Source organism: Macaca thibetana, chromosome 16 (genome assembly GCF_024542745.1).
Source record: "Macaca thibetana thibetana isolate TM-01 chromosome 16, ASM2454274v1, whole genome shotgun sequence".
In the NCBI taxonomy this organism is placed as follows: domain Eukaryota; kingdom Metazoa; phylum Chordata; class Mammalia; order Primates; family Cercopithecidae; genus Macaca; species Macaca thibetana.
The window spans coordinates 48,806,933-48,825,903 of NC_065593.1; the positions used below are offsets into that span (position 1 = coordinate 48,806,933).

At 43.4% G+C, this 18,971-nt stretch overlaps 2 protein-coding genes across 5 annotated transcripts in view; both read right to left on the reverse strand.

Annotated features, from left to right (window-relative positions):
* CACNB1 (calcium voltage-gated channel auxiliary subunit beta 1) overlaps positions 1 to 18,971 on the reverse strand; it is a 240,425-nt gene that overhangs the window by 218,976 nt on the left and 2,478 nt on the right. The window lies entirely within an intron of this gene.
* FBXL20 (F-box and leucine rich repeat protein 20) overlaps positions 1 to 18,971 on the reverse strand; it is a 160,043-nt gene that overhangs the window by 139,632 nt on the left and 1,440 nt on the right. The gene's annotated exons all lie outside the window — the stretch shown is intronic.

Sequence of the window (18,971 nt, forward strand, 5' to 3'; positions counted from 1 at the left end):
CAATGTGATACCACTTGACACCCACACCCACTAGAATGACTATAATTTTTTTTTTGAGATGGAGTCTTGCTCTGTTGCCCAGGCTGGAGTGCAGTGGTACCGTGTTGGCTCACTGCAACCTCTGTCTATTGGGTTCAAATAATTCTGCCTCAGCCTCCCGGGTAGCTGAGATTACAGGCGCCCCCTACCACGCCCAGCTCATTTTTGTATTTTTCAGTAGAGACAGAGTTTCACTATGTTGGCCAGGCTGGTCTCAAACTGCTGACCTCAGGTGATCCGCCTGCCTTGGTCTCCCAAACTGCTGGGATTACAGGCGTGAGCCACCACGCCCGGTCATAGGATGGCTATAATTTTTTAAAAAAGAAAATAGGCCAGGCGCGGTGGCTCACGCCTGTAATCCTAGCACTTTGGGAGGCCTAGGCAGGCGGATCACCTGAGGTCGGGAGTTCAAGACCAGCGTGACCAACATGAAGAAACCCCGTCTCTACTAAAAATACAAAATTAGCTGGGGTGGTGGTGCATGCCTATAATCCCAGCTACTTGGGAGGCTGAGGCAGAAGAATTGCTTGAACCTGGGAGGCGGAGGTTGTGGTGATCCAAGATCGCGCCATTGCACTCCAGCCTTGACAGGAAGAGTGAAACTCTGTCTCAAAACAAATAAATAAATAAAATGTAAAAATAATAAAAAAGGAAAATAACAGTTTTGGGCAGGATATGGAAAAACTTGAGCCCTTGTACATTGCTGATGGAAATATACAATGATGTAACTGCTGTGGGAAACACTCTGGTGATTCCTTAAAAAGTCAGATATAGAAATTCTAACTCTGGGAGGCTAAGGCGAGGGGATCGCCTCAGTTCCAGAGGCCAGCAGTTCGAGAACCAGCCTGGGCAACATAGCAAGACCCCAACCCTTGGCGGGGGTGGAACTGGCCAGGCACAGTACAGTGGCTTACACCTGTAATCCCACTTTGGGAGGTCAAGGCACGAGGATCACTTGAGATCAGGAGTTTGAGACCAGCCTGGGCTACACAGCAAAACTTCATATCTACTAAAAATAAAAAAAATTAGCTGGGCAAGGTGGTACACATCTGCCACTTAGCTACTTGGGAGGCTGAGGCGGAAGGACCCCTTGAGCCTCAGGAGTTCGAGGCTACAGTGAGCTATGATTGTGCCACTGCAATCCAGCCTGGACAACAGATCAAGACCCTGTCTCAAATAAATAAAATAACATAAAATAAATAAGTACATAAAATATTTAACAATTAGCTGGGTGTGGTGGTGTGTGCCTGTGGTCCCAGTTACTCAGGAGACTGAAGTGGGAGGATCACTTGAGCCCAGGAGGTCAAGGCTACAGTGAGCCATGATCACATCATGGCACTCCAGCCTCAGTTGACAGAGTGAGACCCTGTCTCAACAAAAAAATTAGAAATAAATATATATATAGAAGTTCTACTTTCAAAAGATATCTAGAATCCAATTACTTCTCCCCGTCTCTACTATAATCAACTTGATGCAAAATATTAATATCTCCTTTCTCATTTATTGCAAGAGCTAAGTACACTGGTTACAACATCAGAGTCTACACAAAACAAGAGTGATACTCAATATGAGTTATATCACGTTCCTCTTCTGCTGAAAACAGAACACAATTCAAAAACAGATCTATGAATGTATGGTTTACTTTGTCAGAATAAAATTCAGAGCTTAAAATGGATTAGAAGGCCATTCATTATCTGCCTTGCTCTCTAACCACCACTACCACCCTGTTCCCAATTCCCACCAATAACTCGGACGTCATCCCTACCACTGTTCTCCAACTTCACTATGATCTGACCACAGTAACCTACCACTGTTCTTAGAGTACATCAAGGACACTGCAACTTTTGTTTTTGCACTTACTATCCTTTGGCTATAATGGTCTTTCCTCTGATAACCACACACCTTGCTTCATTTCATTAACTCTGCTCAAATGTTACCTTAATAATGAGGTCTCCTTTACCATTCTCTATAAAATGTGAACTATGTCCAGCTCCCTTCCCCCTTTTCCTGCCCTTTATTTTGCCCATCACTATCATTAACATCTGGTATATTATTAATTTTTTTTTTTTTTTTTTTGAGACGGAGTCTCGCTCTGTCGCCCAGGCTGGAGTGCAGTGGTGCGATCTCAGCTCATTGCAAGTTCCACCTCCCAGGTTCATGCCATTCTCCTGCCTCAGCCTCCCGAGTAGCTGGGACTACAGGCACCCACCACCACCATCTTGCATATTATTTACGTTTTTATATTGTCAATCTCCCCTCACTAGATTTTAAACTCCATTAGAGCAGGACTTTGTTTTGTCCACTTTTATACCCTCATCATCTATAAGAATACCAGACATGTAAAAAGTGCACCACAAATATTTGCTGACTGAATTAGTGATGAGAAAAATGTAACAGAAAAAGATAAAACTCACCTGTACTACCATTAAAAACTATAGAAATAAAACTAGCAGGCCAGGCGTGGTGGCTCACACCTGTAATCCCAATACTTTGGGAGGCAGAAACAGGTGGATTACCTAAAGTCAGGAGTTCGAGAGCAGCCTGACCAACGTGGTGAAACCCTGTCTCTACTAAAAATACAAAAACTAGCAGGGCGTGGTGGTCGGCGCCCGTAATCCCAGCTAGTCAGGAGGCTGAAGCAGGAGATTTGCTTCAACCCGGGAGGCGGAGGTTGCAGTGAGCCGAGATCACGCCATGGCACTCCAGCCTGGGCAGTAAGAGTGAAACTGTCTCAAAAAAAAAAAAAAAAAAAAAAAAAAAAAAAAGTTGCTAATAAAAGCTAAATAACAGAATAACAGGCCAGGCACACTGGCTCATGCATGTAATTCCAGAACTTTGGGAGGCTGAGGCAAGAAGACTGCTTGAATGTATGAGTTAGAGACCAGCCTGAGCAACAGCTAGAAACCCCATCTCTACAAAAATTACAAAACATTAGCCGAGTGTGGTGGCATACACCTGTGGCCCCAGCTACTCAGGAGGCTGAGACAGGAGGATCACTTGAGCCCAAGAGGCAGAGGTTGCAGTGAGACAAGATCATGCCACTGCACTCCAGCCTGGGTAACAGAGTGAGACTCTGTCTCAAAAAAAAAAAAAAAAAAAAAAAAAATGGCTGCATAAGGCCTGGCGTGTAGCTCATGGCTGTAATCCCAATATTGTGGGAGGCCGAGGCAGGCAGATAACTTGAGCCCAGGAGTTTCAGACCAGCCTGGCAACATGGTGAAATCCCGTCTCTACAAAGAAATACAAAAATCAGCTGGGTATGGTGGTGTACACTTGTAGTCTTAGCTACTCGCGGGGCTGAGGTGGGAAGATTACCGGAGCTGTGGAGAGATTTAGGCTATAGTGAGCCATGATCGCACCACTGCACTCCAGCGTGGGTGACAGAGCAAGACCCTCTCTGTGGGGGGGGGGGGGAAGGTCAGGCACAGTGGCTCATGCCTGTAATCCCAGCACTTTGGGAAGCCGAGGAGGACAGATCACGAAGTCAAGAGATCGAGACCATCCTGGCCAACATAGTGAAACCCCGTCTCTACTAAAAATACAAAAATTAGCTGGGCGTGTTGGTGTACGCCTGTAATCCCTGCTACTTGAGAGGCTGAGGCAGGAGAATCACTTGAACCTGAGAAGCGGAGGTTCCAGTGAGCCAAGATCACGCCACTGCACTCCACTCCGGCCTGGGGCCTGGGCAACAGAGTGAGACTCCATCTCAACAAAAAATAAATAAATAAAATAGATACATAATTCATAAAAGGATACATAATACACAATTAACCATGGTTGCTGCTGGGGCACAGTGGCACACAATGGCTCACACCTGTAATCCCAATTAGCTATGCATGGTGGCGCACGCCTGTAGTCTCAGCTATTTGGAAGACTGAGGTGGGAGGACTGCTTGAGCCTAGGAGGTCAAGGCTGCAGTGAGCTATGATGGTGCCACTGCACTCCAGACTGGGCAACACTGTGAGACCCTGTCTCTAGAAACACACACACACACACACACACACACACACACAAATGGTTGCCCCTGGGGAATGAGGTGGGGAGAAGACTTACTTTTCTTTTAAACTCACTTTAAGATAAATAGAAAATTGTATTTTAACTTCCCTTCCCAGCACAAATACTAAAGCAACAGTTTAACCTCCATTTCCAGTCTGAAATTAAACCATAGGCCTATTCCTATAACTGTCTTATTTTAGTAAAACAGAAGTGGGTGGAAGAAAGATATGTCACTGAAACACATGAAACTGAGAGACTTGAGTCTACTGTAAGAACAGCCAAGGAGGTTGATGCTCAAGTTTCCTTAACTAAAATAATGGTAACAATTCACAGAGATTGTGCAGTTCAACTCAGTTGCAGTGAATGAAAGCTACAAGAAAGTTTACTGAACTAGTTCTCCATTAAATTTTGCTTAGGCAGCCAGGCGCAGTGGCTCATGCCTGTAATCCCAGCACTTTGGGAGGCCGAGGCGGGCAGATCACGTGGTCAAGAAATCGAGACCATCCTGGCCAACATGATGAAATTCCGTCTCTACTAAAAATACAAAAATTAGTTGGGCATGGTGGTGTATGCCTGTAGTCCCAGCTACTCGGGAGGCTGAGGCAGAAGCATCGCTTGAACCCAGGAGGCAGAGGTTGCAGTGAGCCGAGATCGTGCCACTGTACTCCAGCCTGGCAACAGAGATTCCGTCTCAAAACAAAACAAAACAAAAAAAAAAAAAAAAAAAAAAGAAAACTCATCAGTTCTGCCGGGCACGGTGGCTCACACCTGTAATCCCAGCACTTTGGGAGGCCAAGGTGGGCAGATCAAGAGGTCAGGAGATTGAGACTATCCTGGCTAACACAGTGAAACCCAGTGGCATGCGCCTGTAGTCCCAGCCACTCTGGAGGCTGAGGCAGGAGAATCGCTTGAGCCCGGGAGGCAGAGGCTGCATTGAGCCGAGATCGCGCCATTGCACTCCAGCCTGGGGGACAGAGCAAGACTCTGTCTCGAACGGGAAAAAAAAAAAAATTAAAAACTAATCAGTCTAGGGATGGGTGAGGTGCCTCTCTCCTGTAATCTGAACACTTTGGGAGGCCAGGACAGGCGGATCACTCACTGTGGACAGGAGTTCGAGATCAGCCTAAGCAACATGGTGAAACTGAGTCTCTACAAAAAATATAAAATTTAGCTGCAAGTGGTAGCGTGCACCTCTAATTCCAGCTACTCAAGAGGCTAAGGCACAAAAATCGCTTGAACCCGGGAGGCGGAGGTTGCAGTGAGTTGAGATCACATCACTGTACTCCAGCCTGGGTGACTGAGTGAGACTTCATCTCAAAAAAAAAAAAAAAGAAAAATATATATACACACATACACACACACACACACACACACACACACACACACATATATATATATTTTTTTTTGCTTAGACCTCAATCTTATTTCCATTTTTAAAGAGTACCATTAGCATAAAGCATAGTAACTACCTAAGTACTATGTGACTGGTTAGGAACTTTCAACCTAAATGTGTATCCATTTGTAGTTCCACAAAAGAACACTATTTCCAATAAAGATTATGTGGAGCACATATATTCTCCCCTACTTCCCAGACTGATATTGCATTGAATCCTGTGCTTTCCTGTTCTTAACTCACCTCTGAAGAAATACTGTTTCTAGGAATACTGACCAAACATCAGCCATCTGACAACAGCCAGAACATGTAAAGAAAAGAATAAAACTGTATGCTTGCTAGGTATGTAGTACAGGTGTACCCTGACTTACGATGGTTTAACTTAAGATTTTTTGACGTTACAATGGTGTACACGTAATATGCATCAGTAGAAACTGCAATGAGTACACGTACAATCATTCTATTTTTCACTTTCAGTAATCATTAAGTTACATGCGATATTTAACATTTTTATTATAAAATCAGCTTTGTGTTAGATAATTTTACCCAACTGCAGACTAATGGATTCTGAGCATGCTTAAGGTAGGTGAGGCTAATCTATGATGTTTGGTAGGTTAGGTGTATTAACCGCACTTTCTTTTTTTTTTTTTTTTTTTTTTGAGACAAAGTCTCGCTCTTGTCCCCCAGGCTGGAGTGCAATGGTGCAATCTCGGCTTGCTGTAACCTCTGCCTCCCAGGTTCAAGCGATTCTCCTGCCTCAGCCTCCCAAGTAGCTGGGATTACAGGCACCTGCCACCACACCTGGTTAATTTTTGTATTTTAGTAGAGATGGGGTTTCACCATGTTGGCCAGGCTGGTCTCGAACTTCTGACCTCAGGTGATCCGGCCGCCTCAGCCTCCCAAAGGGCTGGGATTACAGGCGTGAGCCACAGTGCCCAGTCCTTTTTTTTTTTTTGAGACAAGGTCTCACTCTGTCATACAGGCTGGAGTGGAGTAGAGTGGCATGATCTTAGCTCACTACAACCTCCACTTCCTGGACTCAAGCAATCCTTCTACTTCACCCTCCCAAGTAGTTGGGACTACAGGTGTGCACCAACATGCCCAGCTAATTTTTAAATTTTTTGTAGAGATGAGGTCTCACTATATTGCCCAAGCTGGTCTTGAACTCTGGGCTCAAGCGATCCTCCCACCTTGGTCTTGCAAAGTGCTGGGGTTACAGGCATGAGTGACCGCACCAGGTCTTAACTACTACATTTCCAACTTACAATACTTTCAATTTATTATAGGTTTATCAGGGCATAGTCCCATCTGTATTATAAAAACTAAAAAGGTAATGTGATGAGTTAATTACATATTTTATTTGAATATATATTTGACAGTCGTTAGAAGGATCAGCGAGATCTTGACCACAACTTCAGAATGACATTTATTGAGACCATTTATAATGCAAATTTCACATTATTGAAATAATAAGTAATTTAAATGCTTGAGAAAATGGTATTATTTTTTCTTGGTATTCTTTCTATATTAAAAACTTATTTTGACCAGGCATGGTGGCTCACACCTGTAATCCCAGCACTTTGGGAGACCAAGGCAGGCAGATTGCTTAAGCTCAGGAGTTTGAGACCAGCCTGACCAACATGGCAAAATCCCATTTCTACCAAAAATGTGAAAAAAAAAGCTGGGCATGGTGGCACACGACCGTAATTCCAGCTACTCGGGAAGCTGAGGCACAAGAATCACTTGAGCCTGGGAGGTGGAGGTTGCAGTGATCCAAGATCGCACTGCAGCCTCCAGACTGTGCTCCAGCCCAGGCAACAGAACAAGAACCTGTCTCAAAAAAATAAAAAGTTGCATTTTTTGTTGCTTAAAAAAATAAAATCTGCCGGGCCCAGTAGCTCACGCCTATAATCCCAGCACTTTGGGAGGCTGAGGTGTGTGGACTGCCCGAGGTCAGGAATTCGAGACCAGCCCGGCCAACATAGTGAAACCTCATCTCTACTAAAAATACAAAAAATCAGCTGGGCACGGTGGCAGGCGCCTGTAATCCCAGCTACTAGGGAGGCTGAAGCAGGAGAATCGCTTCAACCCGGGAGGCAGAGGTTACAGTGAGCCGAGATCGCGCCATTGCACTCCAGCCTGGGCAACAAGAGGGAGACTCTGTCTCAAAAAAAAAAAAAAAATTAGATCTACATTTGAGAAGCTTCTTTTATATAACCCCAGTCAACTGTGACTAAGAATACTGAATAATAATGAAGTTTTTTATCTTCCTGCAGTTACTATTCATGATAATGTACAAGGAAAGTTATAGTATTAAAGAAAAGTTTTAACCAGCCCTAGGAGAATTCCAAGATATATCAGGGTGCTTTTCTACAAGTAGGTTGCAAAAATAAGTTGTGTTAAACAAATAAGTTGTTGTTTAACATGACCTTCTTTCCTTTACACGAAAGACATGCAAAAATTTTCAAAAAGCTTGGCCGGGCGCGGTGGCTCAAGCCTGTAATCCCAGCACTTTGGGAGGCCGAGACGGGTGGATCACAAGGTCAGGAGATCGAGACCATCCTGGCTAACATGGTGAAACCCCGTCTCTACTAAAACATACAAAAAACTAGCCGGGCGCGGTGGCGGGCGCCTGTAGTCCCAGCTACTCGGGAGGCTGAGGCAGGAGAATGGCGTGAACCCGGGAGGCGGAGCTTGCAGTGAGCTGAGATCCAGCCACTGCACTCCAGCCTGGGCGACAAAGCGAGACTCCGTCTCAAAAAAAAAAAAAAAAAAAAATTTTCAAAAAGCTGATAAGGATGAATGTCAGGACACAGCATTGACAACGCAGTGCTCTTTTTAAAAAATAAATGCAGGCCAGGTGCAGTGGCTCACGCCTACAATCACAGCACTTTACGAGGCTGAGGCAGGCAGATCACAAGGTCAGGAGATTGAGATCATCCTGGCTAACACGGTGAAACCGCGTCTCTACTAAAAATACAAAAAATTAGCCAGGTGTGGTGGATGCCTGTAGTCCCAGCTACTCAGGAGGCTGAGGCAGGAGGATGGCGTGAACCCGGGAGGCGGAGCTTGCAGTGAGCCAAGACCGTGTCACTGCACTCCAGCCACGGTGACAGAGCGAGACTCGGTCTCTAAATAAATAAATAAATAAATAAATAAATAAATAAATAAATGCATCTTTAATGTCTGTGTTTAATCATGTCATAGCTTTACTTTCTACATATCAGAGAAGGAAGAATGACCCATTTCTGGGGGCGGGGTGGGCGTAAAAGCTGGCTGATCCAGATGTCAACTTAACAATTTGGTGCCAGATTCTCATCTTAGGAGACATTTATTCACATTTGCCTAACAATGAGTACAGTAATAGCTGCAGTATAAATTCCAGACTGAAACACTACTAAATTATTACTGTTCAACTAGATTAAAATTCATAGGCATTCCTGTTTAATAAACCCAATATAAAAAACTGAATCAGGTTGGGCACAGAGGCTCACACCTGTAATCCCAGCACTTTGGGAAGCCAAGGTCCAGGAGTTCGAGACCAGTCCAGACAACATGGCGAAACACCATCTCTACAAAAAAATACAAAAATTGGCCAGACGTGGTGGCTCACACCTGTAATCCCAGCACTTTGGGAGGCCGAGGCAGGTGGATCACCTGAGGTCACAAGTTCAAGACCAGCCTGACCAACATGGTGAAACCCCGTCTCTACTAAAAATACAAAAATTAGCCAGGCGTGGTGGTTGGCACCTGTAATCCCAGCTACCAGGGAGGCTGAGGCACGAGAATCATTTTAACCTGGGAGGCAGAAGTTGCAGTGAGCTGAGATGGCGCCACTGCACTCCAGCCTGGGTAATAGAGCGCAAGACTCCATCTAAAAAAAAAAAAAAAAAAAAATTAGCCAGAAATGGTGGCACGCACCATGTAGCCCCAGCTACTGGGGAGACAGAGGTGGGAGGATGGCCTGGGCCCCAGAGGTTGAGGCTGCAGTGAGCCCGGATGTCGCCACTGCATTCCAACCTGGGTGATAGATCAAGACCCTATCTCAAACAAACACACAAAAACTGAATCAGATGAATAAAGAGATCATTAGTAGGCCAAGTACAGTGGCCCACGCCTGTAATCCCAGCACTTTGAGAAGCTGAGGCAGGTGGATCACGAGGTGAAGAGTTCAAGACCAGCCTGGCCAAGATGGTAAAACCCTGTCTCTACTAAAACTACAAAAATTACCCGGGCGTGGTGGTGGGCACCTGTAATCCCAGCTACTTGGGAGGCAGAGGCAGAGAACTGCTTGAACCCAGACAGAGGTTGCATTGAGTGGAGACGGCTCCACTGTACTCCAGCCTGTGTGACACAGCAAGGCTCTGGCTCAAAAAAGAAAAAAATCATTAGTTGTATTCTTCCCTCTGTAAAAAGATTTTTCCATTAAATAAGTTCCTCTAAAGCATTTAAAATTTATTTGCAGTTCGGTGCAGTGGCTCATTCCTGTAATCCTAGCACTTTGGGAGGAAAAGGTGGGAGGATCACTTGAGACTAGGAGGTGGAAACCAGCCTGGGCAACTAGTAAGACCACCTGTCGCCAAAAAAAAAAAAAAAGAAAAGAAAGCAGCAGAAGCAGAAGAAGGAGAAGATGAGAAGGAGAAGAAGAAGAAATAAAGAAACAAGCAGGAATCGAAAGCAGCATATAAGATAATAATACAAAGTCTAACTGGCTTTTCTTCAATAGCAAATGTAAGCAAAGAAATCTAAGAACATTGGCAATAAACTGACTATCTAATCTCTCTCCAGAGAATCACAGAATTTCCATGCTAGAAAGAAACTGAGTTGAGATAATGTAGGTCCAGAGAGGTAACTTACCCAAGGTCCCACAGACACCAGCAATACTAGAACTTCACTAGAATATGTATAATACACACACACAAACACACAAATTTATATAAATTATAAGAGCACATTTTGTTTCATAGTTCAGAACTAGTTCCCTTCATAAAATCCTGATGACATCACCTTAAAGCTATCATTGTCTCCTTATCCAAATTATTTTCAAAATAATAACATCAAAAGATACAGATGATCTGGTTCAAAAAAAGATGGAGGCCGGGCGCGGTGGCTCAAGCCTGTAATCCCAGCTCTTTGGGAGGCCGAGACGGGCGGATCACAAGGTCAGGAGATCAAGACAATCCTGGGTAACCCAGTGAAACCCCGTCTCTACTAAAAAATACAAAAAACTAGCTGGGCGAGGTGGCGGGCGCCTGTAGTCCCAGCTACTCGGGAGGCTGAGGCAGGAGAATGGCGTGAGCCCGGGAGGCGGAGCTTGCAGTGAGCTGAGATCTGGCCACTGCACTCCAGCCTGGGCGACAGAGCGAGACTCCGTCTCAAAAAAAAAAAAAAAAAAAAAAAAGATGGAAAAAACATTCCAACAGAGAACTCTGGAAAACCCTGCAGCTAAGATTTAAGTCATTTATTTGCTACAAACCACAAATCCCTTCTCCCTTTCTTTTTCTTTTCCCCAACCATCTCTAAAAAGGAAAAAAAAAAAAAAAAAAAGGGCCGGGTGCAGTGGCTCACGCCTGTAATCCCAGCACTTTGGGAGGCCAAGGCGGGTGGATTACAAGGCCAGGAGTTCGAGACCAGTCTGGCCAATGTGGTGAAATCTCATCGCTACTAAAAATAGAAAAAATTAGCTGGGTGTGGTGGTGTGGTAATTGTAGCTATCAGAAGGCTGAGGCAGGAGAATCCCATGAACCCAGGAGGCGGGGGTTGAAGCGAGCCGGGATCACGCCATTGCACTCCAGCCTGGGCAACACTGCAAGACTGAGAAGAAAAAAATTTAAAAAGGAAAAAAAACAAAGATAACAGCCAGGTGCGGTGGCTCATGCCTATAATCCCAGCACTTTGGGAGGCCAAGGCAGGTGGATCACCTGAGGTCAGGAGTTCGAGACCAGCCTGGCCAACATGGTGAAACTTCATATCTACTAAAAATACAAAAATTAGTTGGGGATCATGGCGCGTGCCTGTAGTTCCGGCTACTCAGCAGGCTGAGGCACCAGAATCACTTGAATCCGGGAGGCAGAGGTTGCAGTGAGCGAAGATCACTGCACCCCAGCCAGGGCAACAGAGTGAGATTCTGCCAAAAAAAAACAAAAAACAAAAAACAAAAAACAAAAAACAAAACTGGTTCTTTTTCAATAACTGCAATTCAGTATACAGTGTGTTGGCTCTGGCTTTTCTTGGACCTATAAAAAAAAGGGCAGCATGTACAAAAAATGCTCTACATTTAAGAACCTATCCTAATCGAAAAATTTTAGTTTCATTTTTGCCTTCCTGCCACATATAATTCCTCACTCTGCAGATACTAAAGCAAACATGAAGTGCCCACGATAGCTATACCTAAGGTATCTTTTATTATTGCAAATTAAAAGTAAAACTGAGGCTGGGCCAAGTGGCTCACACCTGTAATCCCAGCACTTTGGGAGGCCGAGGCAGGTGGATAATTTGAGGTCAGAAGTTCGAGACCAGCCTGACCAACACGGTGAAATCTCAATTCTATAAAAAAAATGTAAAATTTGCCAGGCATGGCAGTGCATGCCTGTAACCCCAGTTACCTGGGAGGCTGAGGCAGGAGAACCACTTGAACCTGGGAAGCAGAGGTGGCAGTGAGCCGGGACTGTGCCATTGCACTCCAGCCTGGACAACAAGAGTGAAACTCCATCTCAAAAAAAAATAAATAGGCCAGCGCAGTGGCTCATGCCTGTACTCCCAGCACTTTGGGAAGCCAAGGCGGGCAGATCACCTGAGGTCAAGAGTTTGAGACCAGCCTGGCCAACATGGCAAAACCCTGTCTCTACTAAAAATAAAAAAATTAGTTGGGCATTGTGGCGGGCGCCTGTAATCTCAGCTACTTGGGAGGCTGAGCCAGGAGAATCACTTGAACCCGGGAGGCGGAGGTTGCAGTGAGCTGAGATCGCACCATTGCACTCCAGCCTGGACAAGAAGAACGAAACTCTGTCTCAGGAAAAACAAATAAATAAATAAATAAACAAATAATAAATAAATAAATAAACTGAGAATGCTTCCCCAGTTTTCACTTTGAAATGTATTCTCCACTTGATGAGAAAGTCACACCAGCAAACACCACACTGGTTACTATATTTCATTAAGTTTGGGCCAGGATTTTATATATATATTGCCAACCTTCACTTCCATTTCTGGAAGTGTTGTTAGATATAATTTCTGTCTTAGCACCAAAGTAAAGCCTAAGATCAACTTAATTACTCACTTACATGGAATTGGATTTCCTTTTTTGTTTTGACCAGAAATTCCTGGGATCAAGGACAAAAATGACATATAAATTCATTTTATTTCCACCTGACTACAACTGTTAGATAAGAGGCTTATTAAAAGAGTATCATAAAATCAGTTTGAGGATGCATGATTAGGGAATAAGTAGGTTACTTACTTAGAGCTATAATTCACATGCTTAATAAATAATTATTTAATCTTTACTAAATACCCAACAAAATCATTATTTTAAGAGAAACAGGCCGGGCACGGTGGCTCACGCCTGTAATCCCAGCACTTTGGGAGGCCGAGGCTGGCGGATCACGAGGTCAGGAAATCAAGACCACCCTGGCTAACATGGTGAAACCCTGTCTCTACTAAAAAATACAAAAAAATTAGCTGGATGTGGTGGCGGGCACCTGTAATCCCAGCTTCTTGGGAGGCTGAGGCAGGAGAATGGTGTGAACCCGGGAACCAGAGCTTGCAGTGAGCCGAGATTGCGCCACAGCACTCCAGCCTGGGCGACAGAGCAAGACTCCATCTCAAAAAAAAAAAAAAAAAAAACAAGAGAAACAGTCTTCAAAAGCTAATGCAAATTTGGTTTGGATTTATCATATTAAATACATAACTTTGTTTTTTATAAAAGTTATACAAAGGCAAGACGAATTGAGCACAAACACTATTGCACAGTTCAATATCACCACCTATTGTTAGTTGCTGTTAAGTAAAAATGTTTTATATATCTAATGGATCCAACTATATTAAGACATAAAACTGTAAAACCACAGCTGGATGCCTTGGCTTTTCTGAGTCAATATTTGGATGGGAGGGGTCTGATCTAAGAATTGGTTTAGTCTCACTAAGTCTGAAGACCAAGTAGGAAAACAGTGTAAAGACAACTATGCACAAATAGCTAAATTTGGTCACTTTAAGGGCATTCTTTCTTCTCCCTCCCTCCTTTGGATTTTCCTGGTGTCATGGAATATTTTATTTTGAACATCTAAAAATACCTTTCCAAAACCACAGTACTAGTTAGATTACTGAAACTTTTTTTTTTTTTGAGACGGAGTCTCGTTCTGTCGCCCAAGCTGGAGTGCAGTGGCGCGATCTTGGCTCACTGTAAGCGCCGCCTCCCAGGTTCACACCCTTCACCTGCCTCAGCCTCCCAAGTAGCTGGGACTACAGGCACCGGCCACCATGCCCGGCTAATTTTTTTTTTTTTTGTATTTTTAATAGAGACGGGGTTTCACCGTGTTAGCCAGGATGGTCTCGAACTCCTGACCTCGTGATCAGCCCACCTCAGCCTCCCAAAGTGCTGAGATTACAGAATTTTTGCTTTTTTATTTTTTTAAGATGGAATCTCACTCTGTCACCCAGGCTGAAGTGCAGTGGCACAATCTCTTTGGGAGGCTGAGACAGGTGTGTCACCTGAGGTCAGTAGTTCAAGACCAGCCTGGCCAATATGGCAAAACCCCATCTCTACTAAAAATACAAAAATTAGCTAAGCATGGTGGCGGGTACCTGTAATCCCAGCTACTTGGGAGGCTGAGGCAGGAGAATCTCTTGAACCCGGGGGTTGCAGTGAGCCAAGATTGCACTATTGCACTCCAGTCTGGGAGACAAAAGCGAAACTCCTTCTCAAAAAGAAAAAAAAAAAGAAAAAAAAAAGGAAAAAGAAATGACCAAGGTTACAGTTAGTTGCTGGCAAAAAATTAAGATTAATATCCAGGTCTTGCCGGGCGTGGTGGCTCACACCTGTAATCTCAGCACTTTGGGAGGCCGAGGCGGGTGGATCATGAGGTTAGGAGATTGAGACTATCCTGGCTAACACGGTGAAACCCATCTCTACTAAAAATACAAAAAAAATTAGCCAGGCATGGTGGCGGGCGCCTGTAGTCCCAGCTACTCGGGAGGCTGAGGCAGGAGAATGGCATGAACCCGGGAGGCAGGGCTTGCAGTGTTGCAGTGAGCTGAGATTGCACCACTGCACTCCAGCCTGGGCAACAGAGCAAGACCCCAGCTCAAAAAAAAAAAAAATCCAGGTCTCTTCACTCACAATGTAGTATGCTCTTTTTGTCATGCCACATTTTAAGATTTTTGTTATTTTGTTGTTTGTTTGTTTGAGACAGAGTCTTACTCTGTCACCAGGCTGGAGTACAGTGGCGTGATCTCGACTCACTGCAACCTCTGCTTCCCAGGTTCAAGCGATTCTTATGCCTCAGCCGTTGGAGTAGCTGGGACTACAGGTGCACGCCACCATGTCCAGGTAATTTTTGTATTTTTAGTAGAGACAGGGTTTCACCACGTTGGCTAGGCTGGTCTCAAAGTCCTGAGCTCAGGTGATCCGCCCGCTTTGGCCTCCTAAAGTGCTGTGATTACAGGCATGAGCCACCATGCCCAGCCGGATTTTTGTTACTTTGGATAAAATGAAGCAAGTAGGCAAACAAATATTACATGCTAGGGTTACAGGTTGCATGTAATATTACAGATTTATAAGAAAGGCAGTGAGGTGTAATGAAAAACCATAATGAACATGGATTCAAAATACCCAAATTGGAGCATATCACTTTCTAACTTACGGGTTCTTATCTCCAGGCACTGTTTAAACTGTAAAATGGTATCTGAATGTCAGTCAATGTTACCACTATGATTATTTTTTAGTGTTAGGCTTTTTAATAAACCCATTAAGACAGAATTTGCCTCCAACAGTACTATATCCTTATAATGAAACCACTAAGAGTATGACAAAGTGGAGAGGCTTAACTGAAAGAAACCTAAGCTTGGACTCAAGTGCTAGCCTAGATATTTAAACACTAATCTCACTAAGTGTTAAGATAATGTCAATTATGGGGCTTAAAATGAAGGTGGGCAGGTGTGGTAATCACGCCTGTAATCACAACACTTTGGGAAGCCGAGGAGAGGATCACTTAAGCCCAGGAATAGCAAATACAAAATAAAATATAATGGATGAACTTTGGAAAAGCTCTTTTCCAAAAATTTTATAGACTTCTTGCTAGTTATACTAAAAACAAAGCAGGATGACAAAGGAGTCAAAAAAAAAAAAATGCAGATTGGAATCCTGGCTCCCCCACTTACTAGCTGTGCAATTTGAACACCTTACTTAACCTCTCAGGCCTCCAGTTTCCTCAAGTGTAAAACAGAATAGTAAAACTAGAGGTAACTAGCCGGGCGCAGTGGCTCACGCCTGTAATCCCAGCACTTTGGGAGGCTAAGGCAGGTGGATCACCTGAGGTCAGGAGTTCGAGACCAGCCTGGCCAACATAGTTAAACCCCGTCTCTACTAAAAATACAAAAATTAGCCAGGCGTGGTGGTAGGCGCCTGTAATCCCAGCTACTCGGGAGGCTGAGGCAGTAGAATCGCTTGAACCTGGGAGGTGGAAGTTGCAGTGAGCCAAGATCGCACCACTGCACTCCAGCCCCGGGACAAGAGCAAGACTTCATCTCCAAAAAAAAAAAAAAAAAAAAAGAAAACAAAACAAAAACTAGAGGTAACTGAGGTAAAACATCTGGCTCAGTGTCCGGCATGCAGGAAGTGTTCGATAACCATCATTAAATTTGAAAGAAAACTACTAAAATTTGCTACAAAGTTTACTATAATAAAAAATATCTGAATGGTAAGTTTTAATTAAGTGACTAACACAATTCAGCACATACTACATTAACCTACAAGGGTTATTACTATATACATTTAATGCCCAGGTGACACAGCAAGGAAAACATGAATTTTCACATCTCTCGATCTCTTAACTAGAGACTCTTTATTCAGTAGTCATCTACTTTGGCTATTCTACAAGATGCTACACATCTGGCTAACAGGTACTCGCCCTTGTTGTTGTTGTTGTTGTTGTTGTTTCTTTTGGAGACGAGTCTCTCGCTGTGTCACCCAGGCTGGAGTAAAATGGCACAATCTCGGCTCACTACAACCTCCACCTCCTGGGTTCAAGCGATTCGCCTCCTGCCTCAGCCTCCTAAGTAGCTGGGATTACAGGCTCCCACTACCACGCCCAGCTAATTTTTGTATTTTCAGTAGAGACCAGGTTTCACCAGATTGGTCAGGCTGGTCTAGAACTCCTGACCTCGTGATCCACCCACCTCGGCTTCCCAAAGTGCTGGGATTACAGGCATGAGCCACCTCACCTGGCCTCTTGGTTTTAACTTAAACATCTTTTTTTATATATATAGCTCTAACCCAGAGTGGGAGATTTAAGGTGTGTGGCCTCCAGTTACAACATACAAAAGCATACCTATAAAACGATTTCAATGAACCAACTATCTAAAATTCATAGAGCTGCAGTTATTTTCTCCAAGAAAAACACATCTTATACAGCCATAATTTTAAATTAGCTCTTATGTGATATAAACATTTCATGCATCCACAAAAATTCTCAGTGAGAGATCTGCTATCTGCTTACAGTTGTAAAATTATCAGTTCTTTAAGAAGCAAAGACTGTAATTTTGAGGATTTAAAATATCATTTGATGTAAATGTTTAGATCTGCTTTATTTACGTATCTTTTATTGACTGAAAGTAAATATTTAAAATATTTTCAACATATAAGCAGTAAGTTTATTTACTACTTTCTAAGAAGCCAATTATTAATTGTCTCAGTCCTTGTAAATTAGGTCAATAAAGAGGCAAATGGTTTTAAGAAATACTCAATGAACTTCATTAACACTATCATTTCTAGCCATTCTCATCTGTATTCTGGCATGGAACACATCACATTATACTAAGTGAATAGCTTTTAGTTTATAAACAAACACTTATTTAATCATGAAACCGTCCAAGAAGGATTCCCCCCCTTATTCTTTTTTTTTTACCTTCTCAGATCATATTTAGAAAGCTTTAGTTGCCAGCTACATCAGCTACAAGTTAAAAAGAAACCTCTTAATAAAGCAACAAATTTTCTTAGCACTTTATTATAGTATGCCACCCCTACAGAGACTGTAAATTAAAATATAAGAGAATTATAAAAATAGAAAATAGCAATGTAATTTTAAAGTACACACAAGAGAATACTTTCCAACAATTATTCAACCTAAAATGAATAGCAAACTGATAAAGAGCTAATTCCACAGGCAAAAGACTGTCCCCGACTCAAATCTTCAGTATCTGGAACTGCCTTTCAAGATTCCTGTTAACTGCTGAATATCTATTCAGTAATTTTAGTGACATTCTGGATTTTTACAGTACTACTGAATACGAAACCACCGTAAATTAACTTTAGTGGGGCTCTGTACATGAGGGTCATCCAATGTCCTATTAAAAACCAAATAATATATTCCATAATATCTTCTTCTAGTGATCAAGTTAAATACTAAAACTCTAAGAAGGCCAATTCTTTGATTTTCTCCACTCTTCGAGTACAACAGTAACACTGTAGCTCTGAACTTACACTCACCTCAAACACTTCCTATCTTGACCTTCGTGGATCAATTCAAATTATTTTCCAGTTCGCATAATAAGAAATCAAAGAATAGATTAAACTGACAACCCTTAAAAGTTTTCACTCCCTGCACCTACTTGTCCAGTTTCTTAAACTTTTGTCTCGCCGTCTTACAATTTCATCTCTCAAATGGAGATGAAGAAAAACACCGAGTGAGATTGTCCACTGAGCTGTGAGTGATCCCAGGTCAGCCTGGTTCTCTGCCAGAAACGACCAGGTGACATTTACTCTTCCTGTAGAAGTTTCTTTCTCTTGACCCTCAAGGAACCTTCCAGAATATTGTTACACTATTATAATTCATCAGTAGTTACAATACTTCACTTCCCAAAGGAATCTCTTCCCTGCACGATGACTACTCTCTAAAGACGCTTTCAAGACCTTCCACTCCTCAACTCCAGGACAGTAAACCTCCCTCGCTAGAGGAGAAAAAGTTCCTAAAAAACAGACCGGAATGGATTTGCTGAACTTTCGTTCCAATCTCACAGCATGTGGACATCCAAGGGTTCCCAGAAACAATGAGCTACAGAAGTACAGACTACACGGGGAAAAAGAGGAAGTATCAGAACAATACCCAAACCAAACACAGCACCGAAAACCCGTGGTCGCCTCTATCATCCCAGACTACCGCCCCCACTTCCCTAGTTTCACCAAGGTCTCAAACTTGGAGAAATGGCATCCATCCCCTAATTTCCTCCCTCAATAGACAACAAACGCGTCACGAAGAAAGTGGCAGAGAGAAAAGCAGCAGGCTCTGGTGGACCGGAGCCGTGATGGCTGGGTAGAAGGAGGCAAGCC